General features: G+C 37.9%; 1 long non-coding RNA gene across 1 annotated transcript; it reads right to left on the bottom strand.

Annotated features, from left to right (window-relative positions):
• On the bottom strand, positions 16–19,129 carry LOC109226735. Its single transcript, XR_002068119.1, has 3 exons — positions 19,014–19,129; positions 18,024–18,181; positions 16–57 (listed from the first exon to the last, which is right to left on the bottom strand). It is a non-coding gene; the product is annotated as an uncharacterized LOC109226735 (long non-coding RNA).

Here is a 19,798-nt window from a genome sequence, read left to right as displayed (position 1 = left end):
AACACCTCCGCTGAGCTGATAGCCTACTAGGAAGACTGTCAACCTATCAATCGGAACCTGCGGGCATGAAACGCAGCGTCCCCAGGCAAAAGGGACGTCAGTACAAATAAAGTACCGAGTATGTAAGGAAGGAAAGCATAAGCAAGAACTGTAATGTAAGGAGAGATAGAGGAGATACAACCTGTAACATCTGCGTGCCTCTAGGGGCTACTGACATGAAATGCATAATACATATATATATAAATATATATATATATATATATATATATATATATATATATATATATATATACATATATATATATACATAAACTTTTAAAAAAACATACGCCTTTGTGGGCATCATCATCAACTTCATATCGTACCCGGCCTCAAAGAGGACTCGGNAGATTGATGAATTGGTGAGTAAAAATGAAAGAATGAGGGGGTATTTATAGTTGAGAATTGGGGAAAAGTGTAATTATATAAAGTTTGGGGTTAAAATAAAGTTTGGGGGCCAAATGGCTATTTTTTAAAATTCCAAACGGTTGAAAATTAAAGGCCAACGGCTAGATTTTAAAATCTGACCGTTGGCTATTTTTTTAAAAAAAAAAAATTTTTTCTTTTTAAAAATTAGCCGTTGGAGTCCGTTAGGACCGCTAGGCCCGGTTGAACCGGCCCAGGACCGCCTGCCGGTCCCGGGCTTAGCGGTCCCGGTCTCGTGGGCTACACGAGCAAGACCGGCCCGTCACGGGCTTCTTACCCATTAAGGGATCGGCCCACCAGGACCGGCCCGCCGGGACCGTTTAGCCCGTTAGGACCGCGGGCCCGGTCCGGTCCCGGTCCCAGACCGGCCCACCAACAGCCTTAGTTTAGCCACGCTACCCCAACGATACGTGACGTCAGGAGCCACGGGAAGATGAACTAACCTTTCCCCCTCTACAGAACTCACGATTTTTCTTTGGATACAGGTCCCGAATCATCTGAACCTTTTAGGTGGGAAACCATCAGAACGATCGCTTATTCACAAATTTACTATCTACACCCAACCTCCCCAGCGGCCACGATATCGCAATCTGCTATCAGCTAAGAAAATCTCACTACTATTCACTCTTTACATTCCTGCATTTCTGCATAAGGCTACTTATCTGCCTTTCGAGACTAAGCACTGTCTCCATCTGCATTTTGCATAAGGCTACTCACCTGCCTTCCGAGGTTAAGCTCTACCTCCATCCTGCATAAGGCTATTTATCTGCCTTTCGAGACTAAGCATTGTCTCCATCTGCATTCTGCATAAGGCTATCCATCTGCCTTCCGAGGTTAAGCTCTACCTCCATCCTGCATAAGGCTACTTATCGGCCTTTCGAGACTAAGCATTGTCTCCATCTGCATTCTGCATAAGACTATCCATCTGCCTTCCGAGGTTAAGCTCTACCTCCATCCTGCATAAGGCTATTTATCTGCCTTTCAAGACTAAGCATTGTCTCCATCTGCATTCTGCATAAGGCTATCTATCTACCTTCCGAGGTTAAGCTCTACCTCCATCCTGCATAAGGCTACTTACCTGCCTTTCGAGACTAAGCAGTGTCTCCATCTGCATGGTTGAAATACTGCCACTTTATTTCTTCGAATGGCTGCAATATCGCCACCTGCATTTAAATTTTCACTCTGGCTAAAAGATCGCCACCTTTTGCATTTATTTGGCTGAAAGATTGCCACCTTTTCATGGGCTGAAAGATCGCCAACTTATTCGAAGGCGTCATAGTTCGGAGGCACCATCTGCATAGTCCGAGAACACCATTTCATGGCCTGCGAATTTTTATTTATGCTCTTCATGACCCAGGACATCATAGTCTGAGGACGTCATCCTAACCGTCCAAAGACAGCATTCATGGTCCAACGGGAACTTGCATCATGTTTAAATTATGCACAATACACGCTACATGGCTCACTTGCAGGTATACCGGCTAGCAAACAACCGTCTCAGCAGGAGCGATTCCGCTCCGGTTCTCCGCAGCCTATTTGACTCCAAACGCCTTTTCCCAAGCCAAAGCATCGCGTCTGTTCTTTTCGAATCCCCATTCGATACACTCCGTCAATGGTTCCTGAACTACATATGGCCTGATTGCTGTAAAACCAGGGATATGTAGGCAGCTCAGAAGCCAGGGCTTGGTCAAAATTCTTTCCAATCACCGATTCGGTCAAAATTGGCCATCTTGTCTTTACCCGACAACTCTTTCATCCTCCTCGAGTAAAGAAGGGCAGCTGTTAATACCCAATTTTTTCCTATGTACTTTTACACCCGAAATACTTTCAAAATAGCATATATAAGCATATATGAGCACATCAAAAGGTTTTGACATCTTTAAGGATTTTAAAACCAATTTATGGCCTATTTTTACACCATAAAATCAAATAGTTATTCCCAAAATTATCCTTTTGGTGACTAATTTATTTTAGCCTCATATTTACATCAAAATATAGTTAACATGATTTTTGCATATTTTTACAAATTCATTTGGTATTTTTAAAGCTAAATTGCATAAAATTACAATACTAGCCTCCTTAAGATTTGATAGCACTTTATTATTACAAATTGATCCCAATATTTTTAAGTTAATATTTATATATTATTAACTGATTCAATAGCATTAATTTTCTTTTTAAAAACATTTTACTAATTTTTATAAAATAATAGGGGAAAACTGGCTATTTCAATTTTGGCCACATTTCATTTCAATTATAACCTCAATTTCATTTCAATCTTAACCCCAATTGACCCCAATCCTGATGCCCAATTGGGCCAGCCCAATTCCAACCCCTGACCCATTAAACTAAACCCGCCCGGGATTATTTTAAATCCAGGCCGTTGATCCTTTTGATCAACGGCCACAAATGACCCTTTCCTTTTTAATTCCAAATGACCTAACCCTAATCCTCATTTCCTCTTCGACCGCCGCCTTCGAACTCTCTCCTTCTCTCAAACGCTCCCTAGCACTCGAAACCCTAATCGCCTCCCTCGTCTTCTCCGATCAATCTCACCATGGTTTCACAGGCCATGGACGGCCCGTGCTCACCTTCTTTCCCCCCAAGCCTTGGTTGTTCGAGATTTCAAGGTCCGACCTCAATGGTGTTCGAGCAGATCCTCCACAGATCTGTGATTCTGTGGCCTCTCCGACCGTGTTCCGACGTGTTCGAGCTTTAAGAGCCTAGCTATGGCTCAGATCTGTTCGAGACCAGACCCTTTCCAAGCCTTCTCATTTCTAGGGTTTCAGAGAAACCTAAAGCTATTCGAGGTTTTTCTGTTTGTTTTCTCTTAGATCTGTGCTATATCTGTGCTATATTCGATATTTCAAGGGTTTCCCCTAATTTTTTTTTCTTTTAAAATCATTTGATTTTCAAACTAGGGTTTCTAGAAAACGTTCTGATTCTTTCATCTCTTTTCTTTATGTGTGTTTCATATGTGTTTATCTCGTATGTTTCTTCTCTGCTACGCACGTATTTGATCTTCCGCTTTTTCTTTCTGTTAAGCATGATCCTTCTATGCTTTGCATCTTTCCTGTGCCTTTAGCCTAAGCTCGTATGATTATCTCTGCTATGTGATTTTTATTGTATGTATTTCCTACTAGGTTCTTTATGTTTGCTTGCTTTATCAGATTTTTAAGTTCTTCCTAAGCATGCTCCATATACTATTTTCCTAAACTTGTATCGTTTTTTCGCTTCTAAACTTGTTTGAGTGACAAGCTTTGCCTGAATGTATTCTCTATGTTTCAAACTTGCTACTGAGCCTATTCTATTTGTTGTTCTCTCGTCTATGCATCTGATTCGAGTCAGAAACCCTAGTATTTGGGGTTTTTTGACAAGCTTGACCTTGTGTTTGGACTAGGGTTCCACTCATAACCCTGACTCTCTTTCAGACTCGTTTCGAGTCTGTGAACCTAACCTTCTTGGTTGCTCTGATGTCTTGCTAGTTTTACAACAACTCTCTCTTGTCTCTGCATGCTTTTTATATGACATTCTCCTCTTTCAAAAGGCCTTTGGCCAGCCTGTGATTGATTCCGAGTCCCTTTTAAAAGGGTCTGATTGAGTGTTGATGATTATTATTTAAACTAGGTTCCCCCTTCACCTTTCTTGGTTAGATTCATTCGTATCAAGATTCAAACCTTGATTTTTACTGGCTGTGATTGATTGCCTTTCCTTATTTTTGTCCAAACAGTGTGCTACTAAGCTATTTCCTTAAATAATGCTCTATGTATTTGCCCCTGTTATATTGCCTTGGAAAAGATTTTAAACAAAGCCCTTTCTTTATTTATCATGCCCGTTTGAAATCAATCCCTTAACAAAGGGGAAACAGCCTGTGATTGATTTTCAAATTATTTTCTTACCTTATTCTTACCTGTTTCTGCACTATAAAAGGGGCTACCCTTTTACACTTTTGACACAACTTTTCTGCATTAAAAAGGCCTTCACACATTTGAACACTGAAATTGCTTTCTCAACTTATAGTATCTCTGCTTTCTACCCTCCTCTTCTCCCTTTTACATTCTGAAATATTCTTGAGTTCTCTCTGAACTCTCAAGTGTTTTGCATACAATCTTAAGTCTGCTCGTGCTGATTTCTTGCTGCTTGCTTACTCTGCTGTTCTGCTGTTTTATTATCTTGCAACTGGTATGTTCTTCTTAATTTAAGAATGCTCCTCCACTACATGTTCACTTTCTAGGTTTTGTTGTATTTTCTTCACTATGTTTCTGCAATCCTGTTATTACTACTCTTATGTGAACCCCTCTCCCTTTCCTCTTTGTATGGGAGTTGTGGTTCCAGCCATAGCAGCACTATTGCTGCCTATGGCCCTGAACTGGGTTCTTTTGAACTCCTTAACTCAGTCAATTCCCACTTCCCTTGTCCCCTATTATGTGTTTGAGCCTTGACTTAGGTCTGATAGTGTTCTGATCACTACCCAGACTTAGGTTTGACCTTCAAGGTCTGCTCCTAACTTGTTTGACGAAACAAATGTCAGGGGTGTGCCAGTCTGCACCTATGGCTGGGTATGACCAACATTTGTTATGGTTCCCCAATCACTTTGCACTTACTCCTAGTTTTAAGTTCTGCCCCTCTCTAGTAAGCCATGCTTTGGGACCCTGGAGTTCCCTCTGAACTTGGATGCCTGGGGGCTGGCTATTCCGCACTGCACTATTCTAATTCTAAATGGGTATCTTGGGTGTAAACAATGCCGGAATTCCTAAAATTCCTTGGAACTTTGAAACACCCTAGATAAAGAGAAGGCTTTGGAAATCTGGAATCCGGAATTGGTTAATCACATGTTATTAGACGCTAAGGTTGCATTAGGCTATTTGGATCTAGCTGTAGTTTTGATGTATTTTATTTTCTTTCCTTCCTTTGGTCTGTAATAATTTGTATAAAGAACTTTGGGGAATATAGTAAAAGGGTGTGGGAGGGGTTTTTACTTTCTTGCATGAATAAAGGGTAGATATCATGCCTTTAGGACTTTAATTCTCTTACTAGAAATCCTGTCTATAGGATTGTCCTTTATTTCTAATTCAAAGTCACCTAGATACCATGCCTATAGGGTTTAACGTTTAATTATGCTGCAAGTCATCTAGAAATTCTGCCTATAAGGTTTAGTGTTTAGTCATATTGCAAATCACTAGAGATCTTGCCTATAGGACTTTAACGTTCGTGTGATCAGTTGCATATAGAAATCATGTATTTAGGGACTGCATTCTCATTAGGCAAGCTGTAGGGTTAATTAAACAATCATCTTTTACAAGTTCAATAACAGGCTTTAAAAAATCGAAAGTAGATATCATGCCTATAGGACTTTGCATCAAATTCGTCTGATTCGCTTAAAGTAATAAAGATCTGTTAACTGGTCCTTAACGTTTTAATAACGTTTTCAGAAGTCTTAATTCTTTGACAAAAACTCTCTTGACTCAGTATGCTTTTAAGTCCCTCAAATCAGTATTTTTCTGAAACAGTTTCTTTCTAAATATTCCGCCTAAACTTTTTTTTTTACTCAGTCCCTGAAATCGTATTTAAAACAGTTTTGCAACTTACTCTTTCCTTAGATATTTCTGTCCCTAAAACTCTTTTCACAACCATCTCTGTGTTTTTATACTCGGAGTCTGATGATTCCTTTTTCTCCATTTACTGAAGTCAATACTTTCTTTTCGAAACCCTTCTGCATTAGACTATTTTCTGAAACCAGTACTTTTAAAATCACTCGCTTGAAGTACCTTAATTTCTGACAATTGGATCCAAGTTGCCTAATGCGGACTTTCTATCTAAATATATGTGTTAAACCAGCCCGTTTGTTGTTTAAGTTAAAGACCAAATCAGTATGTGCCAAGACATGCTAAACTAAGTGTTGTTTGATTAAGGGGTTTACTTGAGCCTTACTTGTTTGACTGTTCATCCTTATATTTGTTACTTGTTTTTGTATGTCGAAATTAGAATTTTATCCTTTGAACCTCATATATGCCTCTACCCCTTTCTTCCCCCTTTAGGATTAGAAGTCCTAATACCCCGGGACTGATAGGTTGGGGCGGGTACTAGCATGCAATAAGTAACGAGACTAATCGTGTTTAAATACCTCAACGGGGTGGGAAGGGTAGAATATGGATATGATGACCGGTGCGATAATATCATGTGTGACCCCTCTTTTGAGGAGTGATTGCTGGATATTGCATTGATGTGATCCATATTTTGTATAAACCTAGGACCCCTTTTCCCTTTTCTTGCAAATGTTTTCTTTAAATTATGTTTTCTTCAAATAATCCCTTTTTCTGAAAAATTGTATTCTTTTCTTTTCTGTGTAGCTTTCAAACTTATTTGTGATCCTTATGTGCAAACCTTATTTGCTTCTTTTATTTTCTTAAAGTCACAATTATAACATGGCCGGGAACCACACTAGTGGATCTTGGGGGTGCCTAACACCTTCCCCTCGAGATAATCTCTAAGCCCTTACCCAAACTCTGATTTTCCTTCTTCTCAAAATTCTTCATCTCTTTAAAGTGTCCTAATGCACTATAATCATTAGGTGACGACTCTCCAAAACTCCATAACCCAATTCTCGCAAGAGAGTAAAGAGTTGTCCTCCCCTAATATCGTATACCCGATTTCCGGACCCTCCCGTCCGCGATATGGAAAGAGGGGGCGTCGACAATATATAGTCATATCATGGCTTTAAACACATTTAAATCATGATTAACAAGTCTCATATTCACCTTTAACTTACTTAACACTTCGGCAAACCTTTCTTCTCCTTGTAGAAAGACTTCATCCTTTTTGAGCTTACATTAGATAATCCTATAATGATAGTGACGTATGAAGTATAAAGTATAACAACATGTACCCTTAAAAATATTCGTCCTTGAATATTAATTCTTAAATTCCTATAAAAGAAATGGGATGTAATACCATCAAATCACTTTATATACTTTTTAAGAGGATCTCATTTCTGGGCTTCCATCAATTGACTTACGCCGTATTTTCACGTACAAAACATGGGTTGTAACATTATTCCCCCCTTTGGAACATTCGTCCTCGAATGTTGACTGATGCGCTTCTCATTCTCATACCATATGGCTCTTATGAATACTTTAATATTGTCCATTGTCATCTAGGCAATTGTTCTATGAAGAAATCCAAAAACTAGGGCATTCCCCCCTTTAGGCCTATTCTCACCTCGCGAATTATGGCCGGAGTTCTTCCAATCTCGTAACTTCGACTACCTTCTATGATGTATCCTTTACGACTATGTCCTTTTATGTACGACTTTTCTCTCCTTTTTTTCCTCCAGCTTTTTGCCAATATCTTGGCTTCACTTTGTGAATACATACATAGAACTATGACAAGATGTCCCTCTGGGAATATATAGGTATACTTAAGCTCTTCGCTTGGTACTTTGCTGAATGTACGACTATTGCTATATTTCGTTTTATAGCCTTGGCATTATTACCGAGGTGTGCTACACAACTCTAGGTTACTTTCTCATTGCTTGTCCCATAACCTGTCGGCGCAACCCTGCCACATTAGGAATATATAATCGACCTTGATATCTGAGGACTCCATTTCCTGTAATCTCAAATAGTGTCTTCTCCTTTTGAGGGATTGTATCTCTTTAATGATCTAGCACATGATCTTCATACTGGCATTACTTCACTTCAGTTAATAAAGAGGAGGTTTCCATATCCTAAGTAGTAACTTTGGTACCACCTGCATATCATAATCGAATTCCAAGATTAGCTAGCAGATGAATCTCACAAGCTATCTCACTCTTCTATGCTTGTAAATATGATAGGCTACACATTGATCTACGATTTAGGGCATTGACTACTACATTCGCCTTCCGGGGATGATGTAAAATATAAACGTCATAGTCTTTCACTAACTCCAACCATCGCCCCGGATATAATACATTGTCACTAAGGCTCGCGTCTAATCGGAAACATCTGAAGTGATTTTCTTGATGCACCTAGGGATGATACTATACTTCAATAACTGTATTTCCATAACATCCCAACGTATTCATCTTACGGGGGAATTCTAATACCGTGCCATCCATGAAATCCCTTTTCTTTTAATCCTTAATCAATCAAAGGCCCAAACGTCATTCTCTTAACTATCACAATTACACCCTTATTCTACTACCAGGACAGTATTCCATCTCTTCTAATTGCTCATGTTCTTAGACTCCTCTGAGTTCATTCAAAGTGTACCGAGCTTTCTATAGCTCATGGAAATTATCAGCCTTCTTGTTTTGACGGGTTTAATCCGGAGACCTTGCCTATTATTGCCACCTTCTCACTCACATTTACCATACTCACATTGTATCTTCTATCGATTTCATAGCCTCCCTTCTATATTGGTGGAATTCACATCCATACCTTAAAGCTCTACTATAATACTTGCAACTCTGGTGGATACACAATCTGGTGGGAGCTTCATATTAACGTCTTATGAGGCTGGTACTCTTCTAATTGCTTTATCGTAGAGCTTTTATAGAATATGATTGTTGTACTATCTCTCTTATACCTCTGCTATTAAAAGTGCTCCTACTATGGTTTGAGTCACGATTTCTATAATCATCTCGGTCTAACAATCGGACTCGTGATGTAACTTTCGAGCGTCCTCTTCCTTATCAGCCTTTAATTAAGCTTAGGCTATCTTCCAATCTTCAACTTAGGGTATTAGCTAATACATTAGTCTTTCATGGACTCTATGTAGCATCCATAACAATTCAAGTCTTTGTCGGTGACGAGGACTTAATTCTTTCTTTCCTTATACCAGAGTCTCCTATAGCTGTATGAATGTCATGGATATAAATCTAAAATCTTAAGTGCATTCACAACGTAATTAACTCTGGATCATTGATTGAATAATTCCTTTCGTGCCTTCTCAGCGTTCTTTAAATGTAAACAATCACTTTTCCTGGTCATTATGCCACTTGTTGCATGAATACTTGGCTATCTTATTGCCCACCAATACTTGAATTTTCTATAACTCATATGATATCAAATATCACTTTTGACTTCCCGTTCATTAGTCACGATAGGTGCCACTTTGTTATGGAGTGTATACCATATTTTAGTGAGATTGTTGTTGCAAGACCATTTCTTCTTTATATCGTTATGCTTAAGTTGATGCCTTCTTCCTTATTTCCTCAGCTAGTATTCCTTTGTAGTACTTAAGGAGACCTTCTGGATCTTGTAAAGTTACGATCTTGTTATACTGTATACCCGAAGGAATTTTCGATATTCTTACTCGACAAACATCCTTAGTTACATAACTTCGTGCCCTTGTGCTCGTAGGGTTACTTCTAAACTTAGGTATTGATTGTCTCCTTAGTGGTACTCTCCATTATTTCCGTAACACTTATACGGTACCTTTAGTAACCCAACTCCTAGCTGAATATTTCTCATGGTTACGACATCATATCTGCGAGACTAAATTTACTAGATTAGGATTCACTACGTTTATCTTGCATGATCTGCTGATTTGCTTATAACCTCTTGTATAGCCATAACTTGGCTCTTCCTGAATCAACTACAAACCACTCGTTGGTCCATTCTCATATTTATATTCCGTGAAATCTCTCTTTAGTTCATTACTTTGTATTAGGTTACCTCTCGCACTGGCTCCTTATGTATCAAGTGTTCATTTGCACTTATTTATCAACATCATCGGGTGCGCAACCCTTACCGCTTCTCTCCAGCGTCATACTTGCATAATGTTCTGGAGTCATATCATATTTATAGGATCTGAATATATTCTATCTCATTCCTTTCACCATTTTACCTCAATCCTCCTTTACTATTCCATAGTTACCTCTTTCTCTTGCCATTTTTTCACATCTTCACAAACATCTTACTCGCCTTGCGGTAACCCCTCTATACCGGGGATAATCGAATTTATTACGCACAAGGGTGACATAGTGTAACTGGAACACTTAGTCCCTTAAGCTTAACTCTGCTCCACTTGCTTGCTTTAGGGAAACATCTTCCTGAATGAACCTTAAAGGTTATTATTTTGTTGTCCATTCTATTATTGTCGGAATGTTATCTCTGAAATTCTCATGATATCTGTCGACGCCCCCTCTTTCATTGGATGGAGGATCCGAAAATCGGGTATATGACATTATGGAAGGACAACTCTTATTCTCTCGCGAGAATTGGGTTATGAAATTTTGGAGAGTCGCCACCTAATGATTATAGTGCATTAGTACACTTTAAAGAGATGAAGAATTTTGAGAAGAAGGAAAACCAAGAGTACGGTTAAGGGCTTAGAGATTATCTCGAGGGGAAGGTGTTAGGCACCCCTCAAGATCCACTAGTGTGGTTCCCGGCCATGCTATAATTGTGACTTTAAAAAAATAGAAGAAGCAAGTAAAGTTTGCACATAAGGATCACAAATAAGTTTGAAAGCTTAAAGAAAAGAAAGGAATACAATTTTAGAGAAAAGGATTATTTGAAGAAAAACATAATTTAAAGAAAACATTTGCAAGAAAAGGGAAAGGGGTCCTAGGTTTATACAAAATATGGATCACATCAATGCAATATCCAGCAATCGCTCCTCAAAAGAGGGGTCGCATGTGATATTAGCGCACCGGTCATCATATCCATATTCTACCCTTCCCACCCCATTAAGGTATTTGAACGCGATTAGTCTCGTTTACTTATTGCATGCTAGTACCCGTTCCAACCTATCAGTCCCAGGTATCAAGACTTCTAATCTTAAAAGGGAAAGAAAGGGATATAGGCATATATGGAGTTCAAAGGATAAAATTCTAATTGCGACATACAAAACAAGTAACAAATATAGGAATGAACAAAACAAATAGGTAAGGCTCAAGTAAACCCCTTAATCAAACAAACACTTAGTATAGCATGTCTTGGCACATACTGATTTGGTCTTTAAATTAAACTTAAATGGCGAACGGACTGGTTTAACACATATATTTAGATAGAGAGTCCGCATTAGGTAACTTGGATCCAATTGTCAGAAATTAAGGTATTCTCGGCGAGTGATTTAAAAGGTACTGGTTTCAGGAAAAAGTAGTCTAATGCAGAACAGTTTTGAAAAGAAAGTATGGACTGCAGTAAATTGAGAAAAAGGAATCGTCAGACTCCGAGTATAAAACACAGAAATGGTTGTGAAAGAGTTTCAGAGACAGAAATATCTAAGGAAAGAGTAAGTTACAAAACTGTTTTAAAAGACAATTTCAGAGTCTGAGTAAAACGTTTAGGCAGAATGTTTAGAAGGAAACTATTTCAGAAAAGATGTCGATTTGAGGAACGTAAAAGTACACTGATTCAAGAGAGTTTTGTCAAATGATTAAGACTTTCGAAAATGTTGCTGGATTAAAACATTAAGGACCAGTTACTAGATCATTATTACTTTAAGCGAATCAGACGAGTTTGATGCACAGTCCTATAGGCATGATATCTATTTTTTAATTTTTTAAAGCATGTTATTGAACTTGTAAAAAGATGATTGTGTTAATTAACCCTACAGTTTGCCTAATGCACATGCATTCCTTATAGGCATGATTTCTATATGCATTGATTACATGAACATTAAGTCCTATAGGCATGATTTCTATGTGACTTGTAGCACAATGAAGCATTGACCCTGTAGGCATGGTCTCTAGGTGATGTGGAATCAGAAATATTGAACAATCCTATAGGCAGGATTTCTAGTAAATTAAAATCCTAAAGCATGGTTTCTACCCTTACTGATGCAAGAATGTAAAAGCCCTCCCACACCATTTTACTATATTCCCCAAAGTTCTTTATACAAATTATTACAGACCAAAAGAAGGAAAGAAAATACATCAAAACTAACAGCTAGATCCAAACTGCCTAATTCAATCTTAATGTCCAATAACATGTGATTAACCAATTCCGGATCCGGATTTCCAAAGCCTTCTCTTTATCCAAAGTGTTTCAAAGTTCCAAGGAATCTCAAGGATTCCCGGCATTGCTTACACTCAGGATGTCATTTTTAGAATTAGAATAGTGCAGTGCGGAATAGCCAGCCCTCAGGCATCCAAGTTCAGAGGGAGCTCCAGGGTCCCAAAGCATGGCTTGCAAGAGAGGGGCAGAACTTAGGACTAGGAATAAGTGCAAAGTGATTGGGGAACCATAACAAATGGTGGTCATGCCCAGCCACAAGTGCAGGCTGGCACACCCCTGACCACTTGTTTAGGTTAAAACAAGTTGGGAGCAGACCTTGAAGGTCAGACCTAATTCTGGATAGTGATCAGAACACTATCAGACCTAAGTCAAGGCTCAAACACATAATAGGGGAAAAGGGAAGTGGGAATTGATTGAGTTAAGGAGTTCAAAGAACCCAGTTCAGGGCCATAGACAGCAATAGTGCTGCTATGGCTGGAACCACAACTCTCATACAAAGGGGAAAGGGAAAAGGGTTCACATAAGAGTGGTAGTAACAGGATTGCAGAAACATAGTGAAGAAAACACAACAAACTTAGAAAGTAAACATGTAGTGGAGGAGCATTATTAAATTAAGAAGAACATACCAGTTGCGAGATAAAAAAATAAACAGAATGGCAGAGCAATCACAGCAAATAGTCAGCAGGAGCAGACTTAAGTTCTCAACAGAACACTTGAAAGGGCTCGAAGAAAACTAAGAGTTGTTTCAGAAAGCACAGAAGAGAAGAAGAGAGTAGAATTTTTGTGAAAGGACTCAGTATTCGAGTGTGTAAAAGCCTGTGTTTTTGTGCAGAAAAGTCTGTGAAAGCATGTGAGAACCTTGTCTGTTTAGTGCAAAAGGGCAGGCCTTTTTATAGTGCAGAAGGTGAGTAAGAAAAGGGTAAGAGAATAGTTTTGAAATCAATCACAAGCTGTTTCCCTTTGGTTAAGGGATTTGATTCAAACGGGCAAAATAAATAAGGAAAGGATTTGTTTTAAGAATCTTTTCTAAAGCAGTGTAATAGGGGTAAATACAAAGAGCATTATTTAAGGAAATAGTTTAGTAGTACACGGTTTAGGTTAAACAAGGAAAGACAATCAATCAACAGCCAGTAAAATCAGGATTCGAATCTTAGTGTGAATGAATCCAACCAGAAAAAGGTGAGAAGGGGTTCAATTTAAAGAAAATCAACAACACACAATAAAACCTTTTTTAAAAGGAACTCGGAATCAATCACGAGCTGGCCAAAGGCCTTTTGAAAGAAGGGAATTTGTCATATAAAAGCATACAGACATGTGAGATAAGAGAGAGTTGTTGTAAAACTAGCAAGAAATTAGAGTAACCAAGAAAGTTAGGTTCATAGACTCAGAATGAGTCTGAAAAGAGAGTCAAGGGTTCTGAATGGAACCCTAGTCCAAACACAAAGTCAAGCTCGCCAAAAAACCCCCAAATACTAGGGTTTCTGACTCAAATAATATGCATAGACGAGAAAACAACAAATAGAACAGGCTCAGTAGTCTCTTTCAGAGACTTGTGAGAAAACAAACATAGAGAACGACAAGTTTGAAACACAAGGAATATACTTAGGCAAAGCTTGTCACTCAAACAAGTTCAGAAAAGAAAAGCGATACAGGTTTAGGAAAACAATAGATGAAACATGCTTAGGGTTCAAACAAAGTTCAGTAAAGGCAAGCAAGGAGCAAAAAGCTCAGTAAAAATACAGTAGAGGAACATACGAGATAAACATGTAGAAGCATGCTTATAGAACCCAGTAGGGAAGAACAGAACACAAAAATAGAAGAACATGCATCATATGGCAATCATAAGAACACAAGAGAAAAACTCATACGAACATGGTACAGACAGATTCACACAAAGAAAGGAAGAAGAAGAAGCGTCGGAAGTTATTTTGAGATTTTTCGAAAACCCTAAATTGAAAGCAAACTAATTTTGAAAAGAAAATTGGGGAAAAGCTTTAAAACGTTGAATATAGCACAGATACACCAGAGATCTAAGTAAATAAAAGAGGAAGGAACCTTGAATAGCTTTAGGGTTTCTCAGAAACCCTAGAAATGAGAAGGCTTGGAAGAGGTCTTGAGTCAGAGATGGCCATGGCTAGGCTTCTAAAGCTCGAATACGTCGGAGCAAGGCCGGAAAGGCCATAGAACCACAGATCTGAGAAGATCTGAACGAACGCCATCGAGGTCAGACCTCAAAATCTCGAACACCCATGGCTTAGGAGTGAAGGAAAGTGAGCACAGGCCGTCCATGGCCTGAGAAGCCATGGACTCCGGTGAGGTAATGGTCGGAGAAGACGAGGGAGGCGATTAGGGTTTCGAGTGCTTGAGAGCATTTTGAGAGAGAAGAGGTTTCAGAGGCAGTTGTCTGAGAGAAATGAGGGTTAGGGTTAGGGGGTTGGTAGAATTAAAAAGGAAAGGGTCGTTTGTGGCCGTTGATCAAAATGATCAACGGCTTGGATTAAAAGGATTTCCGGGCGGGTTGGATTAAACGGGTCAAGGGGCTGGGTTTGAATGAATTGGGCTGGTCCAATTGAGTTCGAAATTGGGCTGATTTCAGGCTGAAATGGAAATGGAATTTGGGTTATAATTGAAATGAATTGAGGCTACAATTGAAATAGCCAATTTTTCCTTTTATTTTACAAAAAATAGTGAAAGATGTTTTAAAAACAAATTAAAGGTACCGAGTCAATAAATAGTGTATAAATATTAATTTAAAAATATTGAGATCAATTTTGTAATTACAAAATGCTATTAAATCTTAAAGAGGCTAGTATTGCAATTATATGCAATTTGGCTTTAAAAATACCAAACGAATTTGTAAAAATGTGCAAAAATCATGCTTGCTAAATTTTGGTGTAAATATGAGAATAAAATAAAATTATTCTCCAAAATGGCAAGCTTTGGGAATAATTATTGGATTTTATGGTGTAAAAATAGGCCCTAAATTGGTTTAAAAAATCATTAAAAATGCCAAAACCTTTTGGTGTGCTTATATATGCACATATATATTATTTTGGAAGTGTTTTGGGTATAAAAATACATAGGAAAAAATTGGGTATCAACAATATCAACCATTATAAAATCCTTCAGTCCCCAATTCATGTTCGGTTTATCTTGTTCAGCACATACTGATTTTTATTACTCTGGGGTCTAACCTTTCCTCCTGGTAATCACTTTGAAGTCACCAACTCATTTCTCGAAATAAGGATATGACTTTATGGCTTATACTCTTTTATTGCCTCAAGGCCTGTCACCTCTTTTATTTTCCATCACTTGACTATAGACTCTGTCGTCGTGTCATATTTTTATTTACTATTATCACACATATATCACATCTTACTCATGATGCTTCATTTACTCTCTTCTTATTCTCCGGATAATATCTTTATCTATCACTTTATTCTGAAAACTCTGACAAAATGTTCTTTCCCTTTTAGCTCCCCTTGCTTCATCTCACTGGCTCTTCAAAATGCCTAACATTCTCTTTTTTTTTTACTCGGGGCTGGAGCCATACTAATGGAAATATTTTTCCCTTCTAGGATCCCACTGCATATCTTCTAAAATTTCTGAATGTTCTAGTACTCATATCTGACTGTACAATTCTAGAGTTCACCATATGGGTATCTCACAAGAAGCTATATTACCACATTTGCACTATCGTTCGGAAATATTAGTTAATGATAACAATCCATCCATAATTTTGGGTTACTCTAGCCCGAACTAACTCTTGATATCACATTCTTCTCTTACAAATATATTTGTTAGCTCCCATTGGGCACAACTGAGATGGGTGTGGTCAGTTGTATATATCACCGTTAATATTGAAGGTAACACTAATACTTACATTGCTCTGCCTAAATTGTAAATAATGATAATCTTCATTAACTCGGTACCTCGTACCCTTCGTCATCTTGCTTGTTTTACTTGCTGAAACTTGTGTCTACTTTCCGATTCACTTATTACTTTTTACCATACGAGTAGATAGATATTCTTGCCTTAGGGCTCCTTATCAAGAAACTTACACATCTTAGTACACATATGATCTGCTGAAGACCTCATAGTTAGTCATTATAAGAATGATGCAAAATCGAGTTGCTCTAACTCAACTCCTTCGCATCAAAATTCAATCTCTTACCAACTGTCTTTCTAGATGTAGGAATCATTGTATTATGAATAAAATAAAATTTAGGAGTTTGAATTCTTACAATGAGCTCTAGCAAACGATCTAGAACAAGAAGAAAGAGTCACAGTCCTAAATGCCCTGTAGCCTCCTGCTTATAAGTGTGGTGCACAACACACCCATAAACAAGACTCTACTAGACACGGCTTGAAGACTTCCTAGGACAGAACTGCTCTGATACCACTTCTATCACGACCCAAACTGATGGGCCGCGACGGGTACCCGTTACCTTACTCAACCGAGTACCAACATAACGTATCTGTCATATCATAATACTATGGGTAAATGGCCTAGAAAGGTCGTCATGAGATAACAAAAATAAAATATAAGGGAATACTAAATATTGGACGACCTGACATAATAAAAACTTATACATGTGACATACGTGCCTATAAAACCAAAGTGATCACTCATACACTAAACATATGCCGATAAGGCCATACAATTTTCATATACATGACATCTGTCTACAAGCCTCTAAGACTACATAAAATCATAAAGGTCGGGATAATGCCCGCCATACCAATCAAAACATATCCAAAACATACTGACCAAATAGGCAACTCCGGAGCAAGTGGAGTGCACCAACACCTCCGCTGAGCTGATAGCCTACTAGGAAGATTGTCAACCTATCAATCGAAACCTGCAGGCATGAAACGCAGCGTCCCCAGGCAAAAAGGACGTCAGTACAAATAAAGTACCGAGTATGTAAAGAAGGAAAGCATAAGCAAGAACTGTAATATAAGGAGAGAGAGAGGAGATACAACTTGTAACATCTGCGTGCCTCTGGGGGCTACTGACATGAAATGCATAATATATATATATATATATATATATATATATATATATATATATATATATATATATATATATATATATATATATATACACATAAACTTTTAAAAAAACATACGCCTTTGTGGGCATCATCATCAACTTCATATCGTACTCGGCCTCAAAGAGGACTCGGTAAAAACGTACCCGGCCATCATAAGGCTCGGTAGAATCGTATCCAGCCACGTGGAGCTCGGTAAATCCAACTGATCAGTGGTTTCACAATAGATGTCGTACCCGGCCAACTATAGTGCGGCTCGGTAGAGTAAAATAGATACTATATATAATGCATGCTAGACTCATGGAATCACATTCTAAACCTTTCGAAGTGACATAAGGTCGTTGCACCTTCGATTAATATTATGGATATCATACCATCAATATGAGCTTGTATAGGATTCAAGGATCATACATACTTGCTAAAAATAACTTTATAAGGAAAGAACAACATGGGAAACCTTAGTTTCTAGGAGTAGATCTGCTGTGAAAGAGCATATCGTTTATGTTCGTCTCATCTTAGATCATGCCAAAGGAAAGAAAGAAATGCCTTAACATACCTTAACCATAGTGAGTCTTTAATACCTCCCAAGCTACTCTTAAAACAAATCAACTCAATCTACCATTGCATAAGGAGATTCAAAATCAGTGTTGAATAAAGGCTAAATCTGCAACATAAACTTGTAGCTCGTTTATATAAATTCGAGCAGCATCTCCCCTATAACAAGAGCCTCCTCCAATATCATATACCAACAATAATTACCAGAGAAATCCAGCAATACATAATTATCAATAACAAGACATCATAAAACAACAACAAGTCATAACTATTTTACGACGAGCGACAAGCTCCAATTGAAATTTGTATACCCCATATCATCCCTTATAGACTTTTAACTTTAACTTAATAGCATCATAACATGATAATGAATTCATTCATCAATAATTCCATCCTTATACCATATATCCATACCAAAGAAAATGATCCACAACTCCAATTATTCTTAATTAGCAACTTTATTCATTAGTTCATGTCTAGTTCATCCATTTAACTCAAGCGATGTCAATATAACCTTAAGCACCTGTAGGAACACAATATAATTACCTCCTACAGTAGATTCAAGTCAAAGTCCATGTTGTATTTAGCTTACAACAGCCCAACACACCCCAATCAATTCATACCAAAAACAACGACTATAGTAGTGTCCAACACCCCGAAAATATTATAAACAATGACTAATCCATCATTTCAACATTATGTGGTGTTTCTCCACACCATTTATCCTCCCAAAATCCATTAAATAGCAGCAAAATATACAGCCCAAAAGCTACACGAAACAGCCCACAAAACAGTCCATTACAAATCAAATAACTCGAACTCACGGCTTCCGATCACTGTCCCGTGAATTCTAAATATTATGAAATAAATTAATAAATCTTCCTTGATGTTTAAGATCTTGAAACCAGAAATTAGAAATTTTTATTAACTTCAAAATACCTTCCAAAACTCAAATTACAAAGAAAAAGAGAGATTATATAGCGATACTTACGTCGTGGGGATCGTTCTTGCGTTATTACTTCTTGATTTCGTGCCCGGGATGATAATATTATTGGAAATACTTGTGGGGAGCTTGAGGGTGAGTTTGGGGGTGTTATTTGGTCGAGGTCTCTGGAATAATGGGGAAGGAGACGAGATTGGGATGTAAATATCCCGTTTTTCCAAAAGTAAAAAAGGTGCCACTTGGCACCCTCGCATAGGTCCTTCTTCAGACGCTTATATCTTTTTATCCGGATATCGTATGAATTAACGGTTAAAAGTGTTAGAAAATACATTCCAAGACCTTAAATTTGATATATAATATGCCCCAAAAAGACCATATATAGCTCACGAAATTTATTTCTCAAAAAGCTCCATTACAAGGCATATCCTTAGTCGGTTTTTCCGCAACTTAAATCCGATTTTTCTCAAACTTTATATTTCATAAACAAACATCATATATAGTCATATCACGGCTTTAAACACATTTAAATCATGATTAAAAAGTCACATATTCACCTTTAACTTACTTAACACTTCGGCAGACCTTTCTTCTCCTTGTAAAAAGACTTCATCCTTTTTGAGCTTACATTAGATAATCCTATAATGATAGTGACGTATGAAGTACAGAGTATAACAACATGTACCCTTAAAAATATTCGTCCTTGAATATTAATTCTTAAATTCCTATAAAAGAAATGGGATGTAACACCATCAAATCACTTTATATACCTTTTTCAGAGGATCTCATTTCTGAGCTTCCATCAATTGACTTACGCCGTATTTTCGTGTACAAAA

This window comes from Nicotiana attenuata, chromosome 6, assembly GCF_001879085.1.
Source record: "Nicotiana attenuata strain UT chromosome 6, NIATTr2, whole genome shotgun sequence".
Classification (NCBI taxonomy): domain Eukaryota; kingdom Viridiplantae; phylum Streptophyta; class Magnoliopsida; order Solanales; family Solanaceae; genus Nicotiana; species Nicotiana attenuata.
The sequence above is the reverse complement of the archived record's forward strand: the minus strand, read 5'-3'. Positions and strand labels throughout refer to the sequence as shown.